The 12,596-nt window shown below is 36.8% G+C and overlaps 1 protein-coding gene across 1 annotated transcript in view; it reads left to right on the top strand.

Annotated features, from left to right (window-relative positions):
- Positions 1–12,596, top strand: part of CADPS2 (calcium dependent secretion activator 2) — a 5,163,308-nt gene that overhangs the window by 4,234,100 nt on the left and 916,612 nt on the right. The gene's annotated exons all lie outside the window — the stretch shown is intronic.

The raw sequence follows: 12,596 nt of genomic DNA, 5'->3' as shown, positions 1-12,596 counted from the left end.
GTTTTAACTTAAACATCTTTCGTGGGAACATTGATTTTTTTTGCTTCTGTTTTTGATTAATTTTATTTCTTTCAAAATAGGTGCTCAACTCTGCATATAGCAACATTTGTTTTTATAATTAATTTTGATTAAAGGGCCCACTGTCCCCCACAAGAAAGCATTGTTTTGGCTTTAGTTTTTTGAATTTTCAATAATTTTAAGAATTTTGCAGAACTTGATCCCTTTTTGGACATGTTGCAATCTAATTATGGGCCTTCAAGGACTTGGGACCCACCTTTTTAGTTTTTATAAATATAATAATAATAGTAATATCAAAAACATATTCACATACATTTACTCTGTCAGAAACTATATATAATTGTTAAATATGTTGTTTTATGGCTTGTCAGATGTGTGCTTATTGCTTGCTAGCCTGTGAAGTGAAGCGGAATGTTTTTTTTAAATATACTTTTACTTTTATTGATTATTTTTGCATCTGTTTACCATAAAAATCCTACGGGACAATGAATAGTAGCAGCCTGGGCAGAAAAGCTTCACAACCACATAAAGTTTACAGACAGATAAAACAATGTCATAAACAAATAAAGAAGTGAAATGTATGATTGTCATATTGAACGTGTGTTCACAGGACATGAGTACAATCAATTGAATCCTGCAAGTTATTCATGCTGCAGATGGGGTAGAACAACCCCATATATTGGAAGAAAAAAATGCAACAATAATAGTTATAGACCAAGAATAATAATCACTGGCTGTTTAATATTTATTGTTTCCTGTGTCATGCAGGATTCAGGGAAGTACATGTTTTATAAGAAGAAGATGTACCATTTAGTAAACGTTGAATGATAAGTATAATTTAAGAGGGCCTGAGAAGTTTTGTAGAAGATAGTAGGTAAGAGTAAAAGAACAGATTGATGGAGGATGGAGCTCATTTGTAAGAGACGTTTAAAGGATGAGAATTTAAATATTAAGTTTTGGATTCTTTATGCATTTGCAAGTCTAGCCCTAACTGGTGATTCACAGGAGTATATTCAATCTGTACTTTTGAATCTAACTTCAGGATTGTAGAATACATATTCCAGTATCCATGTGACATTGTTTGAGTTCACACTTAAATACCTTTATGTTGTTGAGATGTCTCAAATGAGCTGGGAGGGAATTCCACTTGTTTGATATGGAGTTTAAGTACACTGAGTCACCTGCAGTGTTTGTTGATTTAACTATGTGGATCAAAGATTTTTGGTGGGGTATATATTTGTAGTTGGACAGTATGGCTGAAAGATATTGGTTAATAATGAACATTTTTCAGGGCTGTGAAGTAGCTAGTGCGTTGTTGATAATTGTGAGTGAGTCAGTGTATACGTCAGTTTAAGCCAAATATGGTCTTGATTTGTTGTGAATTTTGTTACTTTGTTATAGCATTACTTAAATGAATTCCCTTTTATAATATTATGGGGTGTATTCTACAGTGCAGTGACATTTTGTAATATCTGGTAGTATTACTGAATTATGTGCATGTCAGCATAGCAAAAGGTTAATTAATTTGCTGTTTATATAAAATAAATTAGAAAAGAAAGTAATGTTTGGGAATAGCTAATTATGTTTATGGAAGTAAAGTGGCTGGAATTAGAATTTTTTGTAATTAAAATGATTGAGGTTATGTAAGACTTTAGTATTTGGAAAGGCTGAATATATTAATGAGATTTTGAAATGAAAGATGGCGAGATAAGAAAATTAGGGTTTTAAAAATAAATAGTACAAACATTGCTAATAACATTTCTTAAAGTATATTTCTTCAGTCTGCTCCATAATTCTAAACTTTTCATCTCCAAAATTTAGAACATTCCCTCTTATGATGTGGAACAAATGGGAAAATGTGGAATACTTACTGACAGCTGCTTTGGGATGTTATGGGAAACCAGAGCATATGAATATACCCACACAGAGACAAGGAGGGCATGCAGACACAAGAAGCCACAGGCAAGAGCTCAAACAGTGCAAGGTTCTTTGAGGTGGCAGTGCTATTCACTGCACTGCTCAGCCATTGAGCAGTTGCTTCAATGCACATTTTACTCCTGCGCCTAACCATCAGTGATAGCAACTTCCCATGTGCAGTGTTGATGCCTATAATGGAAAGTGAAAGGAATTATGGCCAACTTGTTATTCTTAATTATATTATACACCCCCCACAGAAAGACAGACAGACACATGCATATACACTCTCTCTCTCACACACACATGCACATACAGTCTGTGTTTTTCACACAGACACACTCACTCACACACACACACAAATTCTCTCTCTTATGCACACACATTCTCTGTTTTTGACACAAACACACGCATGCGTGCTCACACACACACACACACACACACACACACACACACACACACACACACACACACACACACACAAACTCTCTCCTCTCTCACAAACATACACAAACACATGTAAGCCATCAAAATGCTACTTTTACACTGATTTCAGCAAATAGAATACTCTGTGTACGTCTGCCATGTCAGATATGCGATTACTGTTTAACAGTGAGCAAACAGCAGCAGCAAGTCACTGTTAACCACTGATTACCTCCATTCCCATCAGTTACAGACAGTTCCTTGACTTTGTCCACCTCATATGTCTGACCGTGACTAAAAAAAAATAATAATAGTCTCAAAAATGTAGTTCAAGAGTCTTTCATAGAAACAGACAGGAATCACTGTAAACTGGTTATTTTCATTATAATGCACCCTGGTCCTGCAAAGCCAAACTGAGAAAGCTGAGCAAACCACAAGAGAGTCAGTAACCTTCACCCAAACCCAGCAGTTATTAACCACATCTGTGTACACCTCAGACATCTGATTTTGCTTTGCTCCATGCAAATTGTTGATGCACATTAAAGCATTCTAAGTTGCTCCATGTGAATCACAGTTGTCCTGCTAAGTGAGAATGCTGGGCACAGGGCAGTTAGCCATTGTACACCACTCATGGTCCCAGCAATTATATCTTCTTTGTATGTGTACAGCTCAGATGTGCAACACTCAAAAAATAAATTAGTAAATAAAATAAAGGACTCACTGCATTGTGCTTAAGTAGCTGTTAGTCTATAAGCACAAGAATCAGGGGCACATGCTCAAAATCAGGGACATACTTTAAATATGATTCTTATATACTTTTAAAGTTGCTAAAATAACATTCTGTGCTTCCTCTGAAGGAAATGAAGTCTGAAACTCTAATGGGTGTCCTTATTTAATAACTTATTTATTTAATAACTGCAGGTTTTAATGATTTGCAACAGAACCGCACTCTGAGTGCTTTACTGTATTTTAACATATCTTCATTTATTTTCTATTTATGCTAATTTAAAATGTATGACTTTACTCCTAGCCTTATGTTACTTAATAAAAATCAACTCTGATGCTTAATGTCATGTACTCATTTGATTTAGGACATAATAGTGATAGTATATGTACTCTACTTCGCGTACTACATTGAGGATTGATTCAAATCTTTCAGTTTGATATAATAAGGTGGTGTATTCCAATTAATTCCTTTTTCTAGAATTCTATCTTTGGTCTCCCTTTGAATTTGTAAGTCCTTTCTGAAGCTTGGAATTTGTTATATTGCCATTTCATGGGTACATGTATGCATTATCCATTGGTCTCCTTGATATAAGCATGGAAGATACATTCAGTATCTGTTTAAATGCATTTATTCTGGTTTATTCACAAAAAAATCTGATGTGTTGCTTATTGAAATGCCAAAGTCTTTCAATGTACACATTTTGTTTTATTACTTGTTTTATTTAATTTTTAATGATGCTATTAATTTCTCTCTCGTTCCCCTTTTGCATTGTTTTACATTTCTAATTTAATATTTAATAACTTTTTGCTGGCATTTTATATATTTTATTCCACACCTTTATTGTGATGTCTCTTCTCATTCTCAACTATCTCTCACACGAGGCAGCTTTTAATCTGCCTTCCTATTTAGCTTTCATGATTTTGTCTTGAGTTCATGAAAAAAAACTCAGATGAAAGACTTCATGTAATTGGAACTGAAATATATTTTATTCTCATGTTTATGTCTAAAGGAATGCCTTTTAACCTGTTGCAGACTGTCAGCATTTAAAATATTTTAGCTTTTTATCAGTTTAGAATGTGCCATGGAATTAAAATTTGTTGTGCTCTTAAAAAAGCATATCTTGGCACAGTTTCTTTGACATATTAATATATGTACTGCTTAATGACATGTATGTCCCCCTCTCAAAAATGTATTATTTATTAGGGTCATTGGTTCCATACTGAGGAATCGACCCCCCCCCCACATTCAGGGTGATTATCAATGAAAAAGTCTTGCTTCAATTATTACTCAAGAATGAAAGCATGCTTTATTTGAAAAAGTCTTTGAAAACACATCTTAGTGTGATTACACAATATAGGAGTTTTAGTGACCTGGCAAATTCAGCTACCATTGTTCAGTTAAATTTATAACCAACGGAGGGAATACAATATTCATATATATATATATATATATATATATATATATATATATATATATATATATATATATATATATATATATATATATATATATATGGATAATGGCTGTTGGCAGGATTCATTCCCATTAAATATTGTAAATAAATATGTCAGCTTTTAACATGTATACATCAGGAGTGGGGAGGGGTTATCATCCGGTCATCATCATCATCAGCTCCCCTTTTTCCCATTTTTCTACATGGGGTTAGGGTATCGTGTTAACTGTCGCCAACTCTCTAGATTCAATGCCACACTCCTGCCTTCTTCAACACTCATGCCTGTCACAGATCTCCTTTCACACAATCCATCCACCTCCTTGCTGGATGTCCTCACGTCCTCTTACCTTCTTCCTGTCTGTCCCAAATCTTCCTCACCAGATTGTCTTCTGCTTTTCTACACATGTGCCCAAACCACCATAATCTGTTCTCTTTGATCTTTTCTGCAATTGGAGCTACTTTGACTTCTGCTCTTATGTCCTCATTTCTTCATCTGTTCCACAGTGTGCATCCTATCATCTTTCTCAGGCACTTCATTTCCATCACCTCTAGCTTCTTCAACTGCTCTGCCTTTACTGTCCAGGTTTCTGTACCATACAGTAGTACTGGTTGCACCACTGTCTTGTACACCTTACTTTTCAGCTTATTTGGAATTCTTCTGTCATAGACTACACCTGATACTCTATGCCAGTTGGCTGCAGCCCCTCTGATTCTAGCTTTGACCTCTTCATTCAGACTACCCTTCTCCTCAACTACTCCTCCCAGATACTTGAAGCTGTTTACCTGTTCCACTATCTTCCCTTCTATCAGCTTCTTCTGATTTCCCCAATTTGCTGCCATTATCACCATCTTATCTGTGCTTAATTTCATCTCATGTGCCTTCAGATTTGCATTCCATTCTCCTATCCTTTGCTGAAGTTCTAAGGTTTGTTACCAGTGATAAGTGGGTTGAGGACTCGGTTTGTCACCCGGTCCCCCCCAAAAAAATGCTTTATCTATTTTGGCCTTTTGTGTTTTGGGCATTATTTTTCAGTGTTTCCAACGCTTTTGCCTTTTGATGATCCATAGTACAACCTCAGTGCACTGCTATTTTTAAAGACCATAACACTCATCGTAAGGAAATGGCAAACTTTCCTAACTCATTGTGAATGCTGAAACATTCTGTTTGCACCAGGATGTTAATTGTCTTAATTTAAATAATATACCCACTGCTGTTTTTACTTGCAATGATAAGGATTACTTGTACTCTTATTTGTAAGGCCATCATCATTCACTTTGTTCTGTTTACCACTTACTCGTACTGATTCTTTGAATCTCCAAATGCATTTAGATAAAGCTAAATATGTTCTGTACACCACATTCAAGTTCAGCTCTTAAGTATTGCTTAAATAGTCTGCTGTTACCAAGTGAAGCTGCAGTCTTAAGTGAAGCTGCAGTCTTTAAAAGCCTATAAAGTAGAAGTCTTATGTAGTGTTTAACAGCTGAGAAGTGGTAGGTCAGTGGTCACTTGTGTGAAAGGTGCCTAGTCAGCCCCCTCTCCCCAAAAAAGAATGACATGTAAGTAGAATTTCACAGAAGTGCAGCAGATTTTTAATGGAGCAGCAGAGAGCTCAGTATAAGAAATAAATATATGTGTATTTGTCTCCAATAATTGTTTCAGAATTGGTTCTGGATACCGTTTTATGGTGTACATTTTAGAGTACAGTTCATTTTACTGACAGTGACTATATTTTAGCTCATGTTTCTGGAGTGCAGGTTGACAATGATCCATTTGTTTTGAATGACCTCTTTTCTTCCTTTTTTAATTTTTGCCCCTGCTGCCTCTGTACTATCATCAAACTCTATCTTTCAGTCTAACAGCCCATTTTTTCCTTCTCCAGCCAAGAAGTGACTGAGAGTGGTCATCAGTGAAACAGCCTTTGAGAGTGGTTCAGAGCTTCTTCCAGCTGTAACTGTGCATGCACTCAGCAAAGAGTCGGGGAGGGGTGTACAATAAACTATCCATAGAGGGTGCCCTTTTCTTCCACAAGAGGTATTTCCTCCAAGCAACCCTATCCTTTCTACCACAGCAAAAGTGGTGCTCTGTCTGGTCTCCACAATGGAGATGGCACAGCCCTGTAGGCCCCCAAAAGCACACAAGCCTCATCACTTTGGAGAGATAAGCAGGTCATGCCCCTATCATTCCCCTCCTTCCTACCCATTTCCTCTATTACTGGGGCTGCTAATCAAACCCTGGTCAGCTGAGTTACACTCAAGGAGCCACCCCCTGCACTACACAGGCAGGGTCTATTGCCTCCTATTTAATGAGTTCTCTGGCTGTTATCACTAACTTAAGTGAGTTTTTCTTACTATATACAACTGAGGAAATTAGGACACTTATTTGAATATTTATATAATATTGTTTGATTATAGTGATCTCAGTTGATAGAACTCCCTTTTTTCATAAAACGTCTCATCTTTGTTGTTTGTCCTATCTTTTGTTCAAGTCACTTACATCATATGTTGTGTTTTGGAAAAAAAACACTGGCATATTTTGATTAATTGGTTTTAGGCATTTTCTAGCATACTTAACTAATTTTGTTCAGAAGTAAATTAAGCAAAGACCACTTGATAGACGGAAACAGATGTGATACGTGGAAGAATGTACTTGTTAAGCAGTAGTGAGGAAATAAGTCAGAGATGGGGGGTGGGAGGTTGTTGGCCTTCTATGCTACCCATGACATTACAACCTTATTACATCAGATTGGCCTACAATCCCATATGTATTCATATAAGAACTCCTGTGAGGCTGTTTTCGTTGACTATAGCCTAATCTCAGGAGTGGAAACACAGTCAATAATAATAGTCTGTTCTTTATTTAAAATAACTAGTTATTCCTCTGATTGATAATATATATAGTTGATCCATTTATGTGTGTGTCCATTTGTGTGTGTGTCATGTTGTCGTGCAGTCAGCCATTCAGTCAATAAGTGTATAGCTGGTAACATCAAAAATATAAATGGCTGCACAAACTTATATGATATAAGGTGTGTGTGTGTAAATATAAAAAAAAAAAATATATATATATATATATATATATATATATATATATATGTTTTTTTTTCAGAACAGAGGCCTGTGAATACTAAGCTTGAAGTATATAACTGTAAACCTTAAAGCTAATTGGAAACCTAGGAAAAGCAGAATGCAGAAACAGAACAATACGAGTTTGCTTATTGTTATGATTTAGTAAGTTATGATACATTAATGTGGATTCTTTAGAAAGTCTTAAGTTGAGAATATTTAGCTAGCTTTCCAACCTTTTTCCCATCTAACCGGCTCAGGTGCTGGGGGATCTGGCATGGGGATGGAACAGAGATGTGGGATGTGTTGTCTCATTCACCTTGGTGAGGGAAGTGTGCCACAGTTGCTCCATTATGAAGATGATAATCCATGCTGGTTCCACTAATGCATGTAGTACTGCAGGTGAGGACCACATATGTGAGAATGAATGAGTAATTATGGACAAAAATGATGACTAGATGGGTGTATGGGGGGTGGCCAAGAGAAAGGTATCGACTTTTCATGACAGAGGAACCTGAGAATGAAATCTTCAATTCATGTTAAATTGATTCAAGAGCCTATGTTCAAGCTGAATGTAGTGCCCTTGATTATAGTCAACTATATTCTGCTGAATCCAATATGACTGGCTTTCAGAGTTATAAACATGTCTAGATTTACTTGGGTAACAGTGAAGTGTACAAATATATTTTAAAACCTTCTTTTAACAAACTATTATAAGATTTCCTCCTGAAGGGGCTCAAGGTTACACAGTGAAATACAGGACTTAAGTAATCCAGACTGCATTGTTGCCGGCAAGCAAAGTTCTTTCAGGTATGGATTTTTTTTCAGACTTGCATTCTGAATCACTCAGCTTTACATATAAAAGTATCCAGTAACTGCATTGATTCTGGTGATACCTCAAAGAAAGATCACCCTACAGATTAGGGATGGTCTTAATGATTGACAGGAGATAGTGAAAGATTCCTTAACGGGTCTCACTCACCACTGATCAAAACACCATGCCATTGTTTTAGATTCAGAAATGCACAGCCCTTTGTTTTACTAGTCACCATTATCTTAAGATTTTAGTACAAGAAATATGTTCTACTTTCTCTCTAATTGCTGAAAAGATGTTAGAAGAAAGAAACTAAACTGTGGAATAGCATGTTTGATTTGGCAATAAATATTCATATATAGAGAGTGAAACAATGAGAGTTAATTGACTCGCTGTTGCACAAAGTTTTGTTAAATATAATAAGGGTGGCCACAATCCCCATTAATTTCTGCTGTATTACTCTCACACACACTTTTTTGCAGCCACCTCTATAACTGTTCATCAGTCTTACTTTTATAATCAGGATTTTTCTTTTTGGATTTGTTTCACTTCTACTACAGAAGGTTTATATAGCTAGTTGCTGTGTGTTTGCCTATGTGTCAGAGTAATACAGCAAAAGGTAAAGGGGGCTGATGTCCCCTTACACTTATATCCTTAGATTTTTCATAATTGTGTCATAATTGGATGAAAATTAAATTATATGTCCGAGTTAAGAGCTGCCAATGCTACCATTCATGTGATGTTAACGGATTAGTCTAATACAATGTAACCCTCACCAAATTACATGAAAATCAAAAATTTATGGGGAGATGGGGAAAAATATGAGGCCAGCACAAGATCATTCTTATGGACTATTGAGGGCATGTTCTACATGTTAGTCAACATCTGAGAAAGCACCTCACTGTCCATCAAGGTAAGTATTCATGAGACAGGTGGGGCAAGGCAAAAATATCAGGCAAAATTTGGATCATTAAACACAACACTTTTGAGGATACCACTACTGAGATTTTTGTCACTAATGCACTTAGAAATTTGGTAGGAAGCAAAATTACCAGTATGTGTAACAGAAAATAAAATATTTTAGGAGGGCCAGCACAAAAATATGAGAGTCAGTGTCATTCAGCACAAATTATGAACTGTTGACAGGCTATTTACTTGTTAGTCAGCATCCGAGAACATGCCAGCATGTCTATCAAGGTGCATATTCATAAGATGGGTCGGGTGAGGGCAGGCTTTGCTACTGTTAATTCATGATGATACTACTTTGCAATGTAACTTTAATTCATATCAAATAATGCAGACTAATGAAACTGAATTGAAATTATGCATTGAAAAAACAAAGTTTACAAATATACTTTTGTGTTTGGCTAGGATTCTCCTGGCAGACTCCTTTATGCATCTGATATGGGACTTTCTCAAATAAAAAGAACTGAATAATTTAGGTTGCCTGAAGTAAATCTGGAGAAAGAGATATCTTCCAATAATAGATCTTAGAAATGCTCCTAATACATTTATATATTTTCTTAAGAAAAGTGAAAAACATCCTGCCATGTGACATCGGTTTCTGCATTAAATGACCTACCTTTCTGATTCTGAATGTGCTGTTATTTTTAAAACAAATTTATTGTCAGAACTATTTGCTTCCACAAATACATAATGTCTTACTGTGTTAATTAATTATACAGCCTGTAAAACTTTCAGAATTAATGTTAGGATATTAGCATTCATATGCATCTCCTGTTGGAATATTGCATCAGTTTCAGTCCAGGAAGTATCCATGCATTAGCTTTGCAGTGTTAGAAAAAAAAATACATGGTGTGGCACTAATTGAATATTTTTCAGCCGATCCTGTAAAGGAGGAATGTCATTCAGTGAGCTCTGTGTTCATTTAATTAATGCTTTGAAAGTAGAACTATTGGAATCCTTCTGTTTTTAAATCTGTACAGACATACCTTCATGCATCGCTATTAACACACCAGGGTATCCCCTCTATGTATGCAAAACAATTATGCTTGGGAAGCTTGCTTGATCAAAAGCAGCAGAGTACATAAATGACTACATTTTATTTGAAAATTTTCTACCCATGTAAAAGGTCAGTGTTTAAATATGCTTTCATTTTGTCCTATTTCTCCTTCAGACAATTTAAGTGCTGTCATTACTGCCAGATAACATCATTGTCCATTAGATGTCACTGTATATATTTATTGAATGAAGCTGTTTTTGTTTTAGTACAGCACATTTTGTAGAAGTTTTGCATTTCATGAAAAGGAGATGTCTTGGTGGGAGAGACAGATTTCCACTTTGCTGTAAATGAGGGTAATCAAAGAAAATGAACTTTCAGCCCAATTTTCTACAGAAATTAATTTACATTTTCTGGTAGTTAAATCATGCTCATTCATTAAGCTTTGGCTGTTGTTGTGGACATGTTACTTTTCAAGTAAAAATAATGAAAAAACATGTTTTTATATATTTATCTATACACAAACACACACACATATATATATATATCACACACACACACACACACACACATATATATATATATATATATATATAAATATGGGTCTACTTCACATAATTGAACATCCAAATGTTCGACTTTCATATGGCTGAGACCATATGATTGAACATTTGAATGTTCGACAATCAGAAAAAAATAAACCAAAAAAAACTAAACAGTGCTAGCAGGGGGGCACACCCCCCGCTATTTAAATATACCAACTACAAGATCGCACTACATTGCGGTAAAGGGAAATCCTCCTGTTCCGCGGTCTATGGAGATCCCCATGTATATATATATATAGGTTCATATGTAGATACTAGGCTATCTGCCCTAGGGCATTTATAAGCCTAGCCAGAGTGTATTTGGCTTCCGCCTCCCTATTAGATTAGCCTACTGTGCCTCTGTAAAGTAGGTCACAGAAGGTACCCTTTTAAGATTAGTTTACTGTGCCTCTGGCTAGCAGGGACACAGGAGAGATCCAGGGGTGAATTTGCGATTTCCCATCCACACGTCCAAATTTCGCTTGAAGAGGGTCAGCGAGGGGCTATGTCTAACATGAATTGGGATTCTATTCCAGAGTGAGGGGAGCCTCTGGGAAATGAATCTGTCCCTCCAGCATGTCCTATTTATTTTTGTGCTGAGGTTTAGGTCCCTGGAGTGTGTAGCTCTAAGGGACTTGGATTTTTTGAGGTGGAGCATATCCATTAATTCTGGGTTTGACATGGCTTTGTACGTCAGGCATAGATCGCCTCTGAGTAGTCGGTAAGCAACTGAGTAGAGCTGGAGTTTCTTTAGTCGAGCTGCATAGGACATCTGTTTGTAGCCCATGATCCTCTTGGTGAGGTACTTTTGGGGTCTCGCCAGTTGCTGCAGGTGTCGGGTAAGGTACATCCCAAAAGGGGCATTGTATTCAATTATGGACCTGATGAGTGATGAGTAGAGGGGCACAATGACCTCTCTTGATCTAGATGTGAACCCTTTCATGATAAGGTGGGCTATATTAAAGGTCTTTCTAACCACTTTGGCAACGTGATTATCAAAGGAGAGATTACTATCTATGTTGGTCCCCAAATCTCTAATTACTTCTTCCAGATTAATGGATTACCACCTATGTGGTAATTTGTGGGCACCTTGTTTTTCCCAAAGGGGATGACTATGCACTTTTTAGCATTTAGCTTGAGACCGTGGCTCTGGCACCAAGCATCCATCTCTGTGAGACCCTTTTGGAGGATGCTTGTGTCAGCTGGAGATTCAATTATGGCCCCCAGTTTGCAGTCATCTGCGAACTTTGTCAGCCATAATCCCCCCGTGTTAGCCTGAACCTCAAAGAAGTATATACCGAACAAGAGAGGTCCCAGAACTGAGCCCTGTGGGATGCCACTTGTAACTGGTTTCGATTCGGACATGGCACCTGTGATTCTGACCATGTGGGTTCTATCTCTGAGCCAGTTTGCAACCCATCTTGTGATATAGGGGTTGATATTTAAGCTGGTAAGCTTATTTATGATGCCCGAGTGGGGTATTGTGTCGAAGGCTTTTGCAAGGTCCAGTTAGGCTGTGTGGACTACCTTGCCCTCATCTATGGCTTTGGTAACTGTTTCAAAGAAATCAACTAGGTTTAAGAGGCAAGATCTGCCCTTAACAAAGCCGAATTGGGTAGGGTCCAGTGTCTGGAGGCTCC

The sequence above is a fragment of the Protopterus annectens genome, chromosome 11.part0, assembly GCF_019279795.1.
Source record: "Protopterus annectens isolate FY-2018-M chromosome 11.part0, PAN1.0, whole genome shotgun sequence".
Taxonomy (NCBI): Eukaryota; Metazoa; Chordata; order Ceratodontiformes; family Protopteridae; genus Protopterus; species Protopterus annectens.
Note: the sequence above shows the minus strand (reverse complement) of the source record. Positions and strands in the feature narration are given on the sequence as shown.